Source organism: Pagrus pagrus, assembly GCF_965226575.1.
Source record: "Pagrus pagrus genome assembly, chromosome: 18".
Taxonomy (NCBI): Eukaryota; Metazoa; Chordata; class Actinopteri; order Spariformes; family Sparidae; genus Pagrus; species Pagrus pagrus.
In genome coordinates this window covers 21,138,082-21,156,703 of record NC_140202.1, presented here as the reverse complement: position 1 = coordinate 21,156,703, position 18,622 = coordinate 21,138,082, and the positions used below count along the sequence as shown (strand labels likewise).

The 18,622-nt window shown below is 40.7% G+C and overlaps 1 protein-coding gene across 1 annotated transcript in view; it reads left to right on the top strand.

Moving 5' to 3' along the window:
• The first annotated feature begins 8,244 nt into the window (after nt 1-8,244).
• LOC311274121 (cohesin subunit SA-1-like) overlaps nt 8,245-18,622 on the top strand; it is a 43,694-nt gene continuing 33,316 nt past the window's right edge. Inside the window, exon 1 of the mRNA XM_084381542.1 lies at nt 8,245-8,456. The gene's annotated coding sequence lies outside the window, so the exon portion shown is untranslated. The remainder of the gene's footprint in view (nt 8,457-18,622) is intronic.

The window sequence follows — 18,622 nt, the reverse complement described above, 5'->3', positions numbered from 1 at the left end:
TGTAGCTGAAAATGCATTTGTCAAGACCGGTGAGACTGAACCAAAACAGTGAACTGATGTTACAGATGCTAAAATGCTCCTTAGAGCTGAGGAGAACTGAGTCAGGTGATAATTCTCTGTGGGTTTGTCACTACAATCGACCCCTTCTGAATTACACATGGTCACTTGAGCCATTATTGATTTAAAAATATTGATAAGTGCAGCTTTAAGTTGCTCAAGTGTGTGAGGATGCCATTTTTAGATCACTTCCATGCGTTGCAAGCCTCTTCGCACTGCTGCTTTAAAGCTTTCTCTGTAAACGCTGGTCACATTTTTACTGTTGACTGAAGCTGGGGTTGGTAGGATTCTAGAAACAGCAAGAGCAAGCTAAATTTTGATGAATCAAACTGAAAGATCCTTCAGAGAGACTGCCGTATAGCTCTTGCTGGCCAGCAGGATGGTGTGTTAGCGGCTAGTTCACTTTACGCTTTTTAAGTCTAAAAATTACATAAATTAACAACTCTGTTAGCAAATTAGCTGTCATTAACATACCTCAGTCCAAAAGGCTACCCGACGCGACAGTTAATATGTACTGAGGAAGGTGTGTGCTTCGTGCTTACAGGGTAAGCCATGCTCAGGGGCTGTGTGTTTTGTGCTAACGTTAGCCGCTGAACAATGCTGTTACTGTCGCTCACTCATTCTACGACTCAGGGGCTGAGTGCTTTGTGCTACTGATTGCTGAACAACCAGCTCAGCGGCTGTGTACTGTGAGTGCAGCGCATTGTTGTCATCGCTAACCATATCCAACTACCTCATGTGTCACGCACATGGCAAAAAACACCTCACATTATTGTGATGAACGAACATGGCTTTTGTTAGGATTCACCGCTGTCAAGCTAGCTTGTTAGTAATTTGGACATTTTTGCTGCTCTTTCTCTGCCAGTGTTGTGCGGCTAGCTTGCTAATAGCTTTTGCAAAAATATCCACCTAGCCTTGTGGAAGACTCCAGTCATGCATTTTGAGTACAGAGCGCCAGGAGGCAGAAAGGTACGTGGGCTGACAGACAGGCAGCCTTGTCCAATCTTTCCATACAAGCTGAATGAGATGATTGTATGGGCTTCTTAGAGGTCTGCAGCCATACACATATCACAAAAAACGCTTCGAGAATATCTTATCAACCCTTCAAAAGATCTGCTGTCTGGTTGGATTATAAAAGGGATCATGGGCGATCATTTAAAGACAAATTTAAGCTGGAGCTCAAGAATACTGTGCGTCATCTCATTCAGAATACAGAATCTGAGCTTACCCTCAGGAGGCCCGCTCTCCTTAAAAATCACGAATAGCATTATGTAAATCAGGGACGTCAGACTCTAAAGTTGTGCTGTTTACTTATTTAACACAACGGGGGTGAAGTTATCACATAATTGGCCTGGAAATGCCACCCAAATTGGCTGTTCAAAATGAGTTCAATATGGACAAATGGAGCACTGGTAGAAAAAGTTAATGTACTCGTGAGCTGGCCCTGGTCCTGGGGCTGTTTTCATAGCGGCAATGCTCCTCGGAGAGATGCATGGTGGTCCAGAATTTAACTGACAACAATTATTTTTCTTTCTTTCCTTCTTTCTTTCTTTCTTTCTTTCTTTCTTCATATCATCCGTGCATTTGCTTTCAGCTGTTTCTCTGAGGATGAGGAGGAATATCTAGTGTTTCCATGGTTACGATGAATAAGAGACACATCTATTTAGGGCATTGTATAAATCCCATCCATTACTCCGCGGCCAGGTTTTGGGAATCGGTTCATCATATCCAGAACTCGGAGGTGCAGCCTCCGGGGAGGAGTTGGTGACTTGCTGGGATAAGAATATGCTAAGTGAAGCAGAGATGAGCTGACAGCAGGGAGGAAGTGGAGAGAATGAGGGAGGCAAGAGGAGGAGGGGAGGGGTGGAGAGTTTGAGAGAACCAGAATCAAGAAGCTCTCTGCCTCTCTTTACTCCATGTCTGCTCAGGATGAGATGAATTATAGAGTGTGGTAGGATAGAGCCGCAGCTGGAAGGGGAAAAGTCGACTTTCGTTGCGCTAAATTTGGCCTTTTTGTTTAGTGTCTTTCACTTTTTTGCTGCAACCTCATCTGTGTTTTCATGCATGAAACCACAAACACATATTATCTGTCTGTTTTTCACTTATGTTCACACGTTAGCACATGTAGGCTGGGATGTTTCTCTATCAGTTTCACACTTGTTGGCCACATAATGATTCTCAGACTGTCAGTCATATATTCATGGTATGGAAGCCCATTCCTGCCAGTTAAAGGAAAAAAAGTGATAAATATGTATACCATATCAGTATGGAAGTATGGAATAAAAAATTCATAATCGAGATAAAAAGTTGAAATCGTGACATAAAAAGTCAAAATGATCATATAAATTTAACTAGCTGAAATAGGCTCCCATATCATGGACGTTAAATTTACAGTTTAATTAACAGTGATGCTTTCTATAATAAATAAACAGGAGCTATTCACTGATGTATCAATCAATATCCTCTCGCCCTGACTGCCACAGGGGATTAAATGGGCCTGTTTTGGGGGTGTTCGGTGTTTATGAAGCATAACCAGGATGCCATTATTCAAAGCTTGGGTCCTTGGATGTCTGAGCGCTTGTTCTCATTACAGCATGAGCTGATGAGAGCAGAAATAAGCGAACCGCAGCCGCAGACAGGTCACATTCATCAACGAGCCTCCGCGGTGGAGGGGAGGAAGACGGGAAGCAGGAAAGAAAAGTGAACAGAACACCCCTGTTGAGATTAAGATGAGGATCTTCTGCAAAATTAGGAGCCTTATGGGCTGGTGGTGTATGACACACACACACACTGCAGCAAAAAAAAAAAAAATCTTGGCTCTGTCCACTAGACCATCTGTAAGTGTGTGTGTGTGTTCCAGTGAGGGAGGTGGATGTGACTTCCTGGTTCACAAGTGAGGTTTGTGATAGACTGTAATGGCTTTTTCCCAGCTAATATAGCACTCAGCCTCCTCATACATTTTGCATCACTACAGTGGTGGAAAGGAGGAGAGAGGGCAGAAGGACAGGAGTTGGAAACAGGGTGTCAGAAAAGCAGCGGACAAAAAGAAAAAGCCTTGGGGGAAAAGCTGCGAGCAAGGTCAGAGTAAAAAATTAAAAATAGAACAGACGTAGAACGGCCACGTAAAGCCTCTCAGTTAGTCAACAGCCTCGGCAGAGATGAGACAGAGCAGGGGATAAAACAGACCTCTCACTACGTCAAGCGAGAGTGTTCCTGCATACATAAAGAGCCCATGCAGGCGTCATCACCTCCCCCCGCGGACACCTGTGTTTTGAGATGTTTGTCAGTCCTCTTGACTATTGGAGTGATAACCTGTGATTACCTTGACAGCCTAAAAGGGTTTCGCTGCGCTGACACCGCACCAGACAGCCTCTGTTGCCATGGCTACAGCCCTGGGATAAGTTTTGTAGATTATGGAGGATGCTTCTGATTGAGTATGGCAAAAATTGTCTCTCGCAACCCAGACGTTTGGATGCAGACACCGTGGAAGTCTACCGGTTATGTAACCCCGACACATAAACACGCGCCATGCATGCTTAAAAGATAAGGTGTAGTCTGAATGTTAGCGCCTACATTACTGGATGGATGTGAATCAGATTAACCTTGATATTAACAAGTGTTGGCAGAATGAGTTTAAGAGGTAATGTTGAGGATTTGGGCCCAAGGGGACAATGAAAAGCTCATAACTAAAGATAAACCCTGCAATACATTGCAACACCCTGCACAGACAGCCCCCTTTGCTAGGTTTGTGTGAACATGGTTGAAAAAAAAATGCACAAGAAGATATTCAGCCAGACAGTCTCGCACAAGTAGTGCATATAGGTTAGACATTAACTGTGTAATCGCACAGACGTAAACGAGAGAATGCAGCAAGAGGTTAAATGTGCAGGGTTATAAATATGCAACTAAATTATTCATCTGTTCATGAATGTATGTTGGTTCAAACTGCATCGATGCTGTGGGTCAATATGTGTAAGTGTAGTTTTACATTTAGAACATACAGATATTGATTATGTTCAATAATGACACTCCTGGTCTCAAAATTGATATATTGTTGAAGATTTCTTAAGGTACAATGTCATTATTCGAACCTGGGTCAAGAAACAACTTCTACATGTGCTGAGGATTAAATATTGTTGAATAAAAATTGTGTGCAGATGGTTTCAGAACACAGCTGATACAAAGATATTTTAGCATCTTATCACTGATACTCCGACATGCACCAGATCCTCCTCCAGCCTGGCGAAAAACATCAATTTCTGGCACTGATGTAACTCATTTTCATGGACAAAGACATCATGGTGACCTCTCCTGTTCTGACCCAGTTCTTGCATCTTTGGTTCCTCTGGTTGTTGAACAGAATGTAATTTGCTCTCGAGTGGGATATTCTTTCATCGGGAGCAGCTACCTTGAGATTTGAGGATTAGTGAATTAATGTTTTTTTCTTTTATGGATCATATAACCTGCAAAAAGATAAAAACAAGCTAACGATAAACAAGTCATCCACCATCTGAGCCTCAGACCTGCTGAATTGATCCGGCGTAACACTGGAAAAACGACACATCAAAAACTGAAATAAACAATTAACACAAGCTATTTCTTGTTTGTGATAAGTAAAAAGAAATCTGCCAATGGAACAAGTGAAAATGGTTTAATAACAGCTCCCATATATCTCACTGAAGTGCTTCTTTCTAGGTGATTGCATCTTATATTAAGTGCTATGAGAAGGTATTGACTACAAATCAGTCAAATACGCTCCGCTGACCTCTCAGTAATTAGAGGAAAGGGGAAGGGCTGTGCTGTTTTCTTTATGTGAATCAACAGAGCACGTCAAGACAACAGACATGTGGATTATTCCACTGGTTTGGATCTCCAGAGCAACTGAGGAGATATAAATGTTGGCCATCAATCACTGAGGCGTTCCCTGAAGTGGCCTTTCACGTGGCACTTGTCCATAAAGCTCCAGACAGCAGGCTCTTGTGAGTGAACCGGTCTTCTGTAAATGAGCATGTGTACTCGGCAGAGACAGAACAGGTATTTAAAGTGTCATATCATTCACATACTATATATGTTAAGGTTAACTCTGGTATTTTTTAAGCACTGGCCCTATTTTTTTTAAAAATGGTTGGTGTGTAAGTCTAACAAGTAATGAAAAACAGCATTTGAAATTGGCCCAGTGGAGTGCTTCAGACAGCAGCCGTGAAACAGGATCCAGCGGCTGCAACATAATGTTGTGGGGCAATTGTCGTCTTAGTCCGCCCACTAACAGTGTTTGTTTTTGCCACTGAAAGGCTCAAACTGTTATTCTGAGTGTTTGACAACAGGACCATTTTGCTAAAGAGTCAAATCCTTTCTGTTCAACCAGAAAACAGCTATTATATCGCTCTTTTCAAAGCCACCAGACTCCGTGGACAAAATCAGGCATTTTACCAAGCAGAACATGTGAGTTGCTGGTCTACCGCTGCCTGGAAACCTTTAGTTTGTTGTTATTGTATGTCTTATAAAAGGTTAGTTTAGACCCAAACTAACCTTTTAATGCACGGTAACTTTTACAAAACTTTTGCACCTATTAGTCTTTCAGACACCAAAATATGTAAAAAAAAAAAAAAAAAATACTCTTTAATGCATGAGCAGGGTTTTCAGAACAAACAAAATAAACAATAAATATTTTATAACATCTTTTTCCCATTTGTTTTGTCAGAATATACACACATTATTTTGGAAAATGTTAATCAAAGGATTATTCAAAAGAATTATGAAAGGAGCAGCTTTGTAATTGCTTTTTGTATCGTTCAATGCGCACGGCACCTGTGGAATGCCTCATTACCCAGAATATCAGACAATAATAATGTCTGAATATTCGTGTGTGTGTGTGTGTGTGTGTGTGTGTTTCTGTATGTGTGTGTGTGTGTGTGAAATAACCCTGAGGGGAGGATCTGGCTGCAGCTTTTATGAGGAAGACGTGCTGTTGCTATGGCAAAACAACAGTGCGTCCGTCAGATGAAGCACCACCCGGTACACTTGCGTGTGTTTGTGTGTGCGTCATTGCTTTATCTATTACAAAGATACATGGAAATAAAAAAGACTTTTTGTCATCCTTTGTTTTTTCTCATTCACCCACACACACACACACACACACACACACACACACACATACACACACACACATTCATAATGCAGGTGTTTGATTTCTGCTTAATGACTCTCAAGTGGGAATAATATAATTAACTGAAGCCTCTCTGTCTCTATCTCTCTCTTTCTGGCAGTATCAGACCATCGTGAGCGGGTCTGAGTAATGTGCGCACATCCAGACTCTGTAATTGGGTTTATGCGCATCCAATTCCAGCCCAAAGACCTCATGGAGACGAATGGCATAGGAGTTTGGCCATTGGCACACGCTCACTATTTACTTTTTCCTCTCTCCATTTAATGTTGAGAGACATAGGTGGAAGAAGACGGAGAGAGAGAGAGAGGTGGAGAAAGCATCAAACATAAACCTCAGGTCAAAGGTCGTTGATGCACTGATGTGCTCTGCAAGCTGGGTGAAAAATCCTTCATATCTCTATGCGGACATGCGCCCAGTGAGTTTATTAGAGCTGCAGTGATTAGTCGAGCGAAAATTAAAAATTGATCTGCATCTACTTAGATAAATAATTCATTGTTTCAGTCACTTTAAAAATAACAAACGTTTACTGCTTCCAGCTTCTTCAGTGTGAAGTTTTGCAGCTTTTCTTCGACATAAATAAAACTTCTTGGGGTTTTGGACTCAAATCAAGACATTTGAAGACCTCACTTTTGCCTCCGTAAAAGTGTGATTATTGTTTTTCACTAGAGAACGACCGATATTAGATTTTGGGGCTGATGCTGCTCCCAATTTTAGGTAGCAAAAAAAGAGATATCGATATATTTGCTGTTATATACTAATTGTTTTGCAATGATACCTCAAATAACAATAAACTTTTTGTTTTTTAAAGATGATGTTTTAGCTTTATTTAAGAAAAAAATGTTTCACAGGAAATTGGGCAGAGACAGAGAGAGAAGATGATATGCATCAAAGGGCCACAGGCTGGAATCGAACCCCAATGCGCTGAAACACGAAAATTACTGGGATAACTAATTTATAGTCGCTACAAGAATTTTTAAAAATGATGCATATCGGGCAACATTTCCAGATACCAATATATCCGTAATAAGCCATACCCAGCCCAGTCGCCATGCAGGATATAATGTTAGGAATTAACCTTTCTGCAAAAACCACAGATACATCCAAGGTTGACATTTGTATCAATCACGGTCTCATTATATACTTATCGGCTGACTTTTACATCCGGACATGGAGGGGACGGCGGTGGCGTCGTTGCATCCAACAAGGCCGCTAAATGGCAGACGGCAGTCCGAGTCACACAAGGGGGATATTTTTAAGGACACCTGGGGTTATTGTTTATGCGGCTGTTTTTCATGGGAAGACGGACCATGCTTACATGTGACTGCGGCAAACAAAACAGGCATTTTCAGCCAAACCATGATGTTTTCCTAAGCCTGACCAAGGGGTGTTTGAGTTGTGACGAGAGAAGGAGAAAATTCAACCTAAATAAAGATTGCAACATAAAGAAACAGAAGAAACAGAAGAACACAGGAACGTTTGAACTTACCTGTGGTTTTGCAAAAGATGATTGCAAGGCCGGTCGATAATATTGGCCAACATATATATTGATTGGGCTCTATTTTTCTTTTTTATAGCATTATAACACGCTAAATGATAAATGGAGAAATTAAAACACAGATAAAGAATAAAACCATAATTATTTGCAGCCCTGCAGTTTAGACAGGCTCTATTATATCTCATGAATATATCTTTTAATCTCCTCTGGTGTTATTTAAGGATTTTGTGACTTATTTAAAGCCACAGTGGTTTTATTCTAATACAATGTGTATTAAAGGTAATAACCGCGTGTTGTTTTTCTGAGTCACACCCTTCAGAGTGCTTTACATTTCAATTAGACAGCCTTGACAAATTAATAATTGAGCTGAGAGAGAGGGAGAGAAAAAAGGGGGGAGCCTCTCTTCTCCTGTGCGCGTCCCCGCGAGTGTTGTGTTGCGGGGTCTTTGCGGTCCCTCCCTTTTCCCGTGCTCGTGCACCCCCATCCTGAGGCGCGTGCCCGACGCGGCTCAGTGTGTCCGCCAGGGGGCAGCTGTGTCTCGGTCTGAGGCTGCGCCGCTCCCGCTGCATCACAGAGAGGAAAATACCACCAGATGGCGGTTTAGGATTGCTGCTCTTCTCTCAAGGCGCGGTTCCGCTCGCACGGCCAATTTTCAATATTAAAATACGCACAATATTAAAACGAAAATCGATTTATTATTCCGGAAGGTGATAATCGATTCGGGGATGGTCGTTAAAGGTGAGTGTCTTGTGTTTTTGTCGTGTTTTGTGCGGTGGGAAGGGAGACGGAGCACAGATTAAAGATGGTGGACGCAGACAGGGGAAGACTGGTTGGTTGGGGGATGGGCATTAGCGGCTAACGGAGGTGAATGTGCTTTCTCGCTCTTCCTCAGTTACATTATAGCCTAGCAGAGCCATTAGCTCCGGGAGCTAGCCCCTACAATTTCGGGCAAGGCAACTTGCAAGAGGGGGCAAGTAAGCTGCCGCAGCACCGGCCTGTTATTAACCCCCCCAAATTTCCATCCGGCGCTGGAGTTTGGCTTGTCAACAAATAAAGAGCCATGCGGTGTGACGTGTTTTCTTGCTCTTTGCGAGGCAGGATTCAGAGCATCACCTTCTCTCATTTGCACAGCCAGTATTATGATTGTACGCTACGATGCGGCGCGTCCTCTCTTTGCTTTGGTTTGTCATCAGCCTCAGATGCAACAACCTTGTTGCTCACTTTAGTTCCCAGCAGCCTCGCCAGGTAGTTCGTCCCCGTGCACGCTCAGAAAGATGTGCAGGCAACAATATAAAAGACACATGGACGTTGCTCCTTGTTGCTACTTTTTCTCGTGTCAACATCCCCCCTCTTGCCTTCCAAGTTTTTTAGAGTAGTGGTGACTCCTCACACGCCTCATAAAAGCATGTTGCTTTTTCTAATGAATGACAGCACGTGATTGCTTTTTAACACAGTGTTTGCATTATTATTATTATTATTATTATTATTATTATTATGGCGCTTCTTTCCCCCCCTCTTCCCGCCCCCTTCTGTGCGGGAAGCAGGCAACACTGAGCGGGGAAACATGAGTCACATCAGGGGGGATGGGCTCCACCAGCCGTCCCCACAGGTCTAAATGGGATCCAGTTTTTTTTTTTCTTTTTTTTTTTTTTTGTTGTGACCCACCCTCCCCATCCCACACTCAGACCCTATGTGCAGCTCACCCTGTGCTGTGCAGCTATGGGATGGTTCATAGTGGGTCAGAGAGTGCCTCCTGGCAGTGTGCATGAATCTCAGATTGTTGCATAACTGCTTTGTTTACAGTCAGCCATGTGATTTCTCATCCAGGCTGTCTTGGATTGCTATCTGCGGCCCGCTTGCCTGCCAACTTGTCTTCCATTATCACTCAGTGTTTCCACCCCACACTGCACAAGTCATTTTTTATCCCTCATCCTCGCAGAACCTGTTAAGCAATGCATGTGAAACATTGTGAGAATTTAATTTCCCCCCTCTAGAAATACTTTTATTCCTTTTGCTGTTGAAAGGGATACACATTTAAAGCAATTTCTTTAAATTGAAGTCTGCTGCCTCAACTATCGGTTAATCATTGATCATTTTTTTCATTTTCCCCCACTTTTTCTCACTACAACACAGTTTTAACCACTGACATGATCTATGTTTGATTCAAAATCAGATTAGGTTATGTTCGGAGTAAGTAAATACCAATTTTCTTTAATAGCGAACTGAATAATGCAAAAATAATGACCTTTTTCTATAACAGAGCTCTCTTTTGTCGCTATTCAAAAACTGGCCCAACAAAATCCAACCCATATTCAGGCTACCAAAGGGCTACGAATTATTTGCATTTTAATTACGTACGTTTTCTCATACCAGTATTTTGGTTGTATTGAAGCCCATCTCTGATTGTCGGAACAGGCGGCTGAATAACTTTACGAATGAGTGTTATCGGCAAGATAACATCTTAAGTAGTAAACCTCTCCATGACCATAATATGAGAGCAGTTTCGCTTCCTATTGAAGGCGTAACCAATATAGATAAAACCCACTGTCATGATATTATTTTGCATCAACTGAAACATTTAATGTGTTTTTTGCAAATCCAGCAACTAAACACCTGACAAATAGATTACTTCAGAAGCAGTGCTGCTCATTGATTTGCAGCATTACACAAAATGGTCTAATACACCAAGACATGTTGAATGAAATGGGGAAGCTACCACAGTTGAAACTGAATGGAAAAAATCTTCGATGGTTAGTAGTTTTAAATCATCAGATTTCCATTCTTACATTAACGTTGGAATCTAGCTTTCGAAATCCCCAATGTCGCCAAGCATAATATCCAAATTGGAGGAACTTCAGGTTATTGATAAAGGAAAAATGTGTAACAAAGACATACCATTATAAATGAATCATTGTGGTCCATTAGAGATGCCTGGTCGTACACATCATATTCTCCTGATGTAATGTAAAAAGCTTGTTTGAAAAAGAGCCCAGCAAAAATCACATCAGCATCATTTTTATTGATTTTTTTTTTTTCAATGAAACTTAAATGCAAATGCAAAATGACTCATATCCCAATCACAGCATCTGTGACAGTGGAAGTGAATATGATTTTATTTATTTTTTTACTTCCTCCTAGAGTCTGTCAAGTGCAGTGTTTGGCTTGATTATTACATTATTATATCATGTCCTGTTTCATCGTCATTCGTTGCACAATATTATTAACTATGACCCACTTTTCCCACACAGAAAATGTATAAATAAATTGCTTACGCAAATTAATTTATCTCTCCTCAGAAATGGGTTCCTGTATTTATTATAGGCTACAAGAATAATTTAATATGTTTGCATGCAGGGTGCAAAATTGTGAATTATACCAGCCACCCAATAGATTACCTTTGTTTTTTGGCTGGTGAGTAAAGCAAATCCACCAGCCAGTTGCATACTTTACCATCTGGCTTGTGGCTGGTGCTTATCTTGAGCCTTGTTTGCATGTATTGAAAACTCTGCTTGAATAGTGTGGTCATGTGCAAAGATAAGATCTGAATACAGCTCTGAGTAGACTGAGTAGTTAGCTGGAAAAATCTTGGGTTTTCTCTCATTGCCTTATCAGGATTCTTCAGTGCGATATGTATAAAGATATTTGAGATCCTCAGTTCCCACACACAAATAGCACACAACGTGACCTTTGCCCCTCCTCCATGTAAAGATGCACAACAGGCCCCATGAGCACATACAAGTCACATTACATTGCGGATGTTGTTCACTTTTTCAAGCAGGAGCATTTTTTATGGCCTATTGTATGCTGCCGTAGTACTTGGACTCACTAAAACACAATTATAGTTGTGTTATAGACATCCAATGTTATGAAACACAGTATATTTGGTGCACAAATTGTTGCTTTATACATCACATAAATAAAAATGTGTATAGTTGGTCTTGCTAACCTGAAAGGAGATAGTGTCTAAGTTTTCCTTTCAGTTTGTGGAATACAGTAATAAATATTTATTTACACGCCAGCCTGTCCTTTCCTTGGGTTAGGGAAGTGAAACAGTTTGAAGCGTACATCTTGTGGCATTTCTTGCATAACTCTCTAAAGGTGGTTGATAAGAGTGGGCCATTGTTTAAACCTTTAGAAAGCATTCAGGGTTAACAAAAAATGGTGACAGATCCCTCCTCCCTTCTTTTATCCTTTGAATTGCTTGGCTGTTTGCCCTGGCTCTTCCCATAGTAAAAGTCTGAAAATGGTTCTTATTAGTAGGACATACACATACTGTTGTTTGTTGTCATTTTAAAGGTAATTATGGGCAGATGTGAATATGTAATGTGTTTGTTTTGGGGCAGCTGCTATGAAGGAAAGAAAATAGCTAGACCATTTACTTTATGAATTAATCTCAATGAAAGCAGAGATACTGTTAATTGTTTTAAACATAAAGGTATAAACAAGTATTAAGACAATGAATAATGCATAATGAAGTGTGCCATCTAATAGTCACTAAGCCAGAAGCTCTCAACACTCAACTGCAGTGTGCTTTTTGTTCGAGCCATATGCTTATAATGACACAGCCAAGGAGATTATGTAATGGCTTTGACATTTGTCAGAGCCTATTACACGGTGACCTTGATTCAAAATGTTGGCCATAGAGAGAATATTTCCTCCAGCCTTTGGCATGTTTTTAGCACAGTAGAAGGAATGTCAAAGAAAAAATGGATACTGAAGATAGAGATTTGAGTTAATTCCACACAATATAACATCAATACAGTATAGTTTTCTTCTATAAAACTATTAGAATAAGGCAGATATAAGAGATTTCCCCTTTAACTCAATAGCGTGGTGCTGCTGTGAAATACATTATGCTAATGCATGTGACACCTTATTGTCTAGGTGAAATGATGCTGCAATTATTATCAGCCCTGAAGTCTGCTCTTGTTAGTGTGCAAACAGACCCGCGTAAAGCTTTCTAAAATAGTTCTGTCACCCCTGGCTGGTGTTAAGGCGTTCCTTGTAATGTGGTTTCCTGTTGTGTAATTAACTGCGTTGCTGTTGTCACTTTTTTGGTGCAGGGCAACTAAGGTCAGGTCAGCAATAAGCTTTGTGTAAAGCTGGGATGAGTTTGTTTACTTAATTCTAGGCTGCTGAAATGAGATCCAGCAGGAGTTCAGAGCATTTTTTCCCCGTTTTTATACATCCACAGTTGTAGAGAAGCAGCATCACAGGCGAAATAAAAAACATAATCACATTAGAGACTGAAAACACTAACTTTACTTTGAACTTTGAATCTTTTTGCACTTTAAAAAGCTGGGAAACTGTAGCTGGTTTCTTTGTTTTGGCACGTTTCATTGTGTTACTGCTTCAACATAATGTACTGTAGATTCATTGGCCTTAAATCATTTCTTTGCAGCCTCATTACAACGACATTAGAGGGATGTCACCTACTTGTTCTGACCTTTTCAAAGCTATTACACTTGCACAGAAAACTCAGGCGCCATCAAGGAAAATATTGATTGTTTGGAAATGTTATGCACAGCAGAGTGTGATCAGCAATGAGGAGGTACCAAAGTGTGAAGAGCTGCTGACCAAGATGTACATTTAATTACCCCTGCCAAGAAGGTTGTGTTTTCGCCCATGTCCGTTTGTTGGTTGGTTGGTTGGTTGGTTTGTCAGCAGGATTATACAAAAACTACAAAAACAGATTTCCACAAACTTGGATGGAGGATGGATCTCAGCCCAGAATAGACTTAATTAACTTTTGGTACGGATTCGGATAAAGAAACAGATCCAGGAGCCTTTTCTCACTTTCTTTAACATTGTGAGATAGGGCGTTTTTTCAAATTCTGTTAATTTCTCAGGGAATAAAGCATGGATCCCTAAGGAAAAATCTGGCGTATTTAGGTGGCTGGCGGGTATGCGCTTAGCTGAGTGCCATTTAGTTAACTATGAGATGTGTGTATTTGGAAGTATGATATATGGCAACATTGCTATTGCTTTTATATACAAATCCATTAATAGAGTCATAGAGTTGCAGAGATTAGCCAATTAATCGATGGTTTATCCGAAGAAAGTTGGTTGCCAACTATTCTGATAATTGATCAATCATTCAAGTCCATTTAAAGCAATTTTAAAACTGGTACCAGCTTAAATGTAGGGATTTGTCATGTATGACAGTAAACAAATAGCCTTTGGATTTTGGACTGTTGGTTGGACAACAGAAGCAATTTGAAGACAACACTTTGGGCTCCTCGAAAATGTGAAGAGCTTCTTTCACAATGTTTAGACCTTCAGAAGAGAGTGACTAAGTGCAGCTGGTACTGATATCGATACTTCTGAAAATGAAACTGTTTCAGTCATGATTCAGCATTGGTCTGTATCAATATACTGATATTTTTCACATACAGTTGTCGAGCCCTCCATAAATCAAAAGTACAACAAGGTTACAGTAACAGCTGCCGACCGCAGCATGTGTACAGGCTGGGAAGTTTCCCCCTGTAGATGTTTATACACACATTTAAAAGGATTACACTGATCTCTGGCTTGTGTTCAAAGTGATAATGCGTGCTAGCTGTGCTTAACACATGGCCGGGGCTCATCTTTTACCACACCACCAGTGGTGTTACAATGCTGAATTTTACTAAGAAGAGTGTGTTGGATATTGCTAAGGAAATTGGGAAGGAAAATTGCATGTTGTCAGATATCAAACTAATGCAGTGTTGACACAATGATGGTTCAGTTAACATGAAATTTCCAGTATGACAAGAGCAGTAGAATCTGCAGTCAGATGATAGTTGTTAAAGTAATGCTCTTCAGCTGTCAGGTTGAGCAGTAATGAGATGAGGTACGTCATGTCTCGTTTGTGTGTGTGTGTGTTACAGGTTTGTGATGTCTCTCTGGTATTCCTGCATGGCTCAGTGGTTGCTAGGCTGAGCAAGCTGCTTTTACCTGCAGCTAACGCACAAGTGTGTTTGCTGATGCAGCCAAGCCACCAGCTGCCAGTGGCTATTACTAGTTTAATGAAGAGTCAAGAATGTGGAAACAAGACTATGGTTTTACTTTCCATCGTCAAGAAAGACACTTCTTTTTTTCATAAAACCCAGTCCTGGATCTGACTCAAACATACTGCTGCTGTAGTGCAATTATGAGTCTCAGCCAAAGCCTTCTGCTCCTGCTGATCTAACTATTCTGACTCCTCTGGCCTTGAAAATTGGTTTCAGAGTTGGATGGCTGGCTTTACACTGTTCTGATTTGCTCGGCTGCTCAAGCATACACAAATGCTCCGTAAATCATTTGTCCTGTGTTCTCCTTTGAAAGAAACAATCAGAAACCAGAAGCGAGAAACTTATGTTGTATATTTTTTTTGGTTTCATGATGTCGCCCCCTAGTTCTGTATTTATTTGACAGAATAGGTTCCCCATCTATGTATAGAGAGACTGTCTTTCCACAAGTCTTTCCACTCAGCAGCCATCTTGGCAACAACCCCATGTTATGTTTGAATTACGACACCCTTCTATGTAATTCTGTGCAGTAGCGTGATATCCTCATCTTCCATGCTCATTAGGAGTCTGTCTCCAGCTGCACCATATCTGTTGAAACTGTCGCGAATCTCCTCTCTTATAACGCCTCTGACCGCATTTCAATACAGCCATCGAATCTTCTATAAATCAGTAACATTGGCATCGATCACAGGCAGAGCAGGCGGTCAGACTGAGCCAGGCAACACAAGTACCACAGATTTTAAACAGCAACCCACGTTAGCATTCCTGCTAAAGTCTCCTTCTTATCTAACTGACAAACATTACCATGTCTCGTCCTGCACCGTAGCTCGCTGAACGAGTGACAAAAAAAATAAAAAATCAGTGAAAAGTGCTCTGCTAACTAGGGCTGTAGCTATCGATTCTTTTTGGAATCGATTAATCTAGCACTTTATCGATCGATTAATCGATTAATCGTATATATATATATATATATATTTTTTTTTTTGCATTTTTAAACAACCAAAACAAATAATGCATGACGAAAATGATGTGGCTGTAAAATGATCAACCATTTGGCTTTTATTTCTTAAAAAAACAGAGGTATTTCTTACAACTCAAACATTTGGCTCCAAAACTTTATTGCAATTTACCCATTTAGTGCAAGTGCAAACAATTAAATAACAATACAGTTTCAACTTACTGTAAAACATGTATAACATGTAACACTATGAATCAATACAAACTTAAATAGCAACGGCCATTTTGCCTTAGTGTTGTCTTATACAACATTACAAAAAGGGATTGCACCTTCTAACCACCTACTAACAAATAATATATAATCTCTGGGATAGGCCTATTTGCTATGGTAACCTAGCAACCTATGTGTGTGCACGCATGCTGTGTTATATATAATTTTATGTTATACACAGCACCAAATCACAACAGAAGTCATTTAAGGTCACTTTTCCTATAGAACCGGTCCGGACCGTGTTCGTTTAATTAATAATTTCTTCATCGTCGCGCATCTACAATTCTCCTCCGCTCTGTTTTACGAAGGGAGGAGCTCCGGACCGACGTAAACAAACACACGTGCACACACACTTACAGACAGACAGAGAGAGAGAACATGTCACGTCGGTCTCAACTGTCTGTAAAGCAGATATCATATCTACGTTTTTTAAACGCGCACAAACTGATTCTGCTCTGGCATGTCATCTCGAGCCTTCGCAGTTCTCCGTCGTGGTGGCGGATACGCAATGCAATCCCCCCCGGGCTGCTGGAGAACCAGCGTGAGGACGTGAGTTTAGAGGACCAATCACAGCCCTTGCCGTCTCCGTTTCCCCTCGACGGAGTGACGGACACTTAAAAAATCTTTCATGCGACCCGGAGAGGCTCTCCGTCAGGCTCTCCGACGATGGCTCTCTGTGTCCGTGTACGGCACTTTACGCAGTAGTAACAACGGTCCGTGTGGAACATTCAAGATCCCTGCGAGTCATAGGAATTTAACGACGCTTCGAGGCAGAGTTTTTGCCTCGACCAATTTTTGTAATCGAGTAACTCGAGTAACTCGATGAATCGTTACAGCCCTACTGCTAACGGCATTTAGCTAGCCAGATGGCTAATAAGCTGCACAGCTAACAGCATGTAAACATACATGAAAATACCTCTGTTGACTAGTTAGGTTCCTGGGTATTTTTGAAAAGAGGGTTTTATATGTGATATACAATATGATGTATTGTTGGAGGTTAAACTAGCAGCATATGCGAACACTTTAACAGCTACAACATTAAGAAATTACTGTTTAAACCGTGAAAGTGTTCCGATACATTATACTTTTGACTCTGAAATGTATTTTGCAGCCGAGAGTTTTGCTTATCGTTACTTCACTTGGATTCTCGCCCCTCAGCGCCTTAAGTGATGTATGTGCAGAGTTTGACGCTAGAAGGCTATTTTCACATTCAACTGCTGACAGAGGAAAGTTTCTCTGTGCTCGCCTTAAATCTGAGTTTAAGCTTCTAAACTGAGAAACATTTGCACACTCATGTTCAGATTCTGGATTTTTCACCATTGTCTGTGCTCTCATAAAAGCCTCTAATGAATCATAAATCTCAACCACACAGTGGCTCAATAGGATGTAAATCCATGGTAACACAACCCAAAAATAACCAAGGTAATTAGTGTTATTCTGAATGGTGTTAATGTGATCTGTGATAATGTGTTAATTTGCTATCTTTTCATTTTGTTAAAGCCCACTGCAACCACAAACTTGCCTCTCTCTGGCAGCATAATAGGTGAAACTGTGTTGCCATTTCCTTTGCTTGAAAAACATCCAATTAAAATGCCAAAGCATGTGGTATGGTTCCTGCAACAGTTCAGCTTATATAAAGGAATATAATGACTGCTATTATTGGCCTACTTGCATCAGATATGTTATATCTTGGGCATGAAAACAGGTACCACAGATATATTAACAGCCACTATTTGATGAAAATTGCTCATGAAATGAATCATATTAGATAGTCAAAAGATTGAAAATGGTGTGTTCCTCACTTTTTTATAAGATGTTTGAATGTTGGTGGGCCGTTAGGACAGCGAGGAAGTGATGCTCCAGTCTGTGTTTGGATTGCCTGCTCTGTCGAGACTGACAGCAGTTCATTTTTACATCAGCGCTGTAAAGTGGAGCTTTGTAGACTGGAACACCTTATTAAAGACTGAGCCTCAGACAGACGGCTCTAAGAAAAAGGCTGCCACCAGCGCTTCACTCACATTCAAAGCAGGGGAGAGTTTGAGGTCGTATGAACACTGAGCTTTTGTGTGAAGAAACAGATGCAGGTCTCCATACATTTACTACAGTACTTTGAACACAGTAAGACGGTGGTTCCGATCATTTTTTGTAAGACATTGCCCCACAGCCCTGTCAGATTATCTCAAGTAACCACTTAGACTTATACTGAGCCCCTTATAATAGTGAATGTTGCAATATTTTCATGCATTCGTACTACCGCATGAGTAGTATCTTGATAACTAGTTTTCACACACTGTTACTTGCAATTCAAATGTGTTAAAAACACCCAAATTAATTGTTAAAGCTAACCCAATTAGGGGATGTATTCTATAATTCAATTTATTAATTCCTTATTTTATATTTCAGCTTTTTTTTTCAGCTTTTGGCACTGTAAATCTCTCAAAAATAAAGTTTAACTAGAATGGCACTCAGTAGAGTGCATACCTCTGCCAAGGCTCAACACTTGTACTCACTAGATACCAGCCAACTAAGTATGGCATGGCAAGTATTTTTTTGTCAATATCCATGCATTATTCCCTTGTGAAATTAACCAAAATGTCAAATGTCTCACAATGTTGGAGAAAGTGGGAAAAAATTCCTGGATCCATCCTTTTATCTGGATCCGCACCAGAAGTCAATGTAGTCTATTC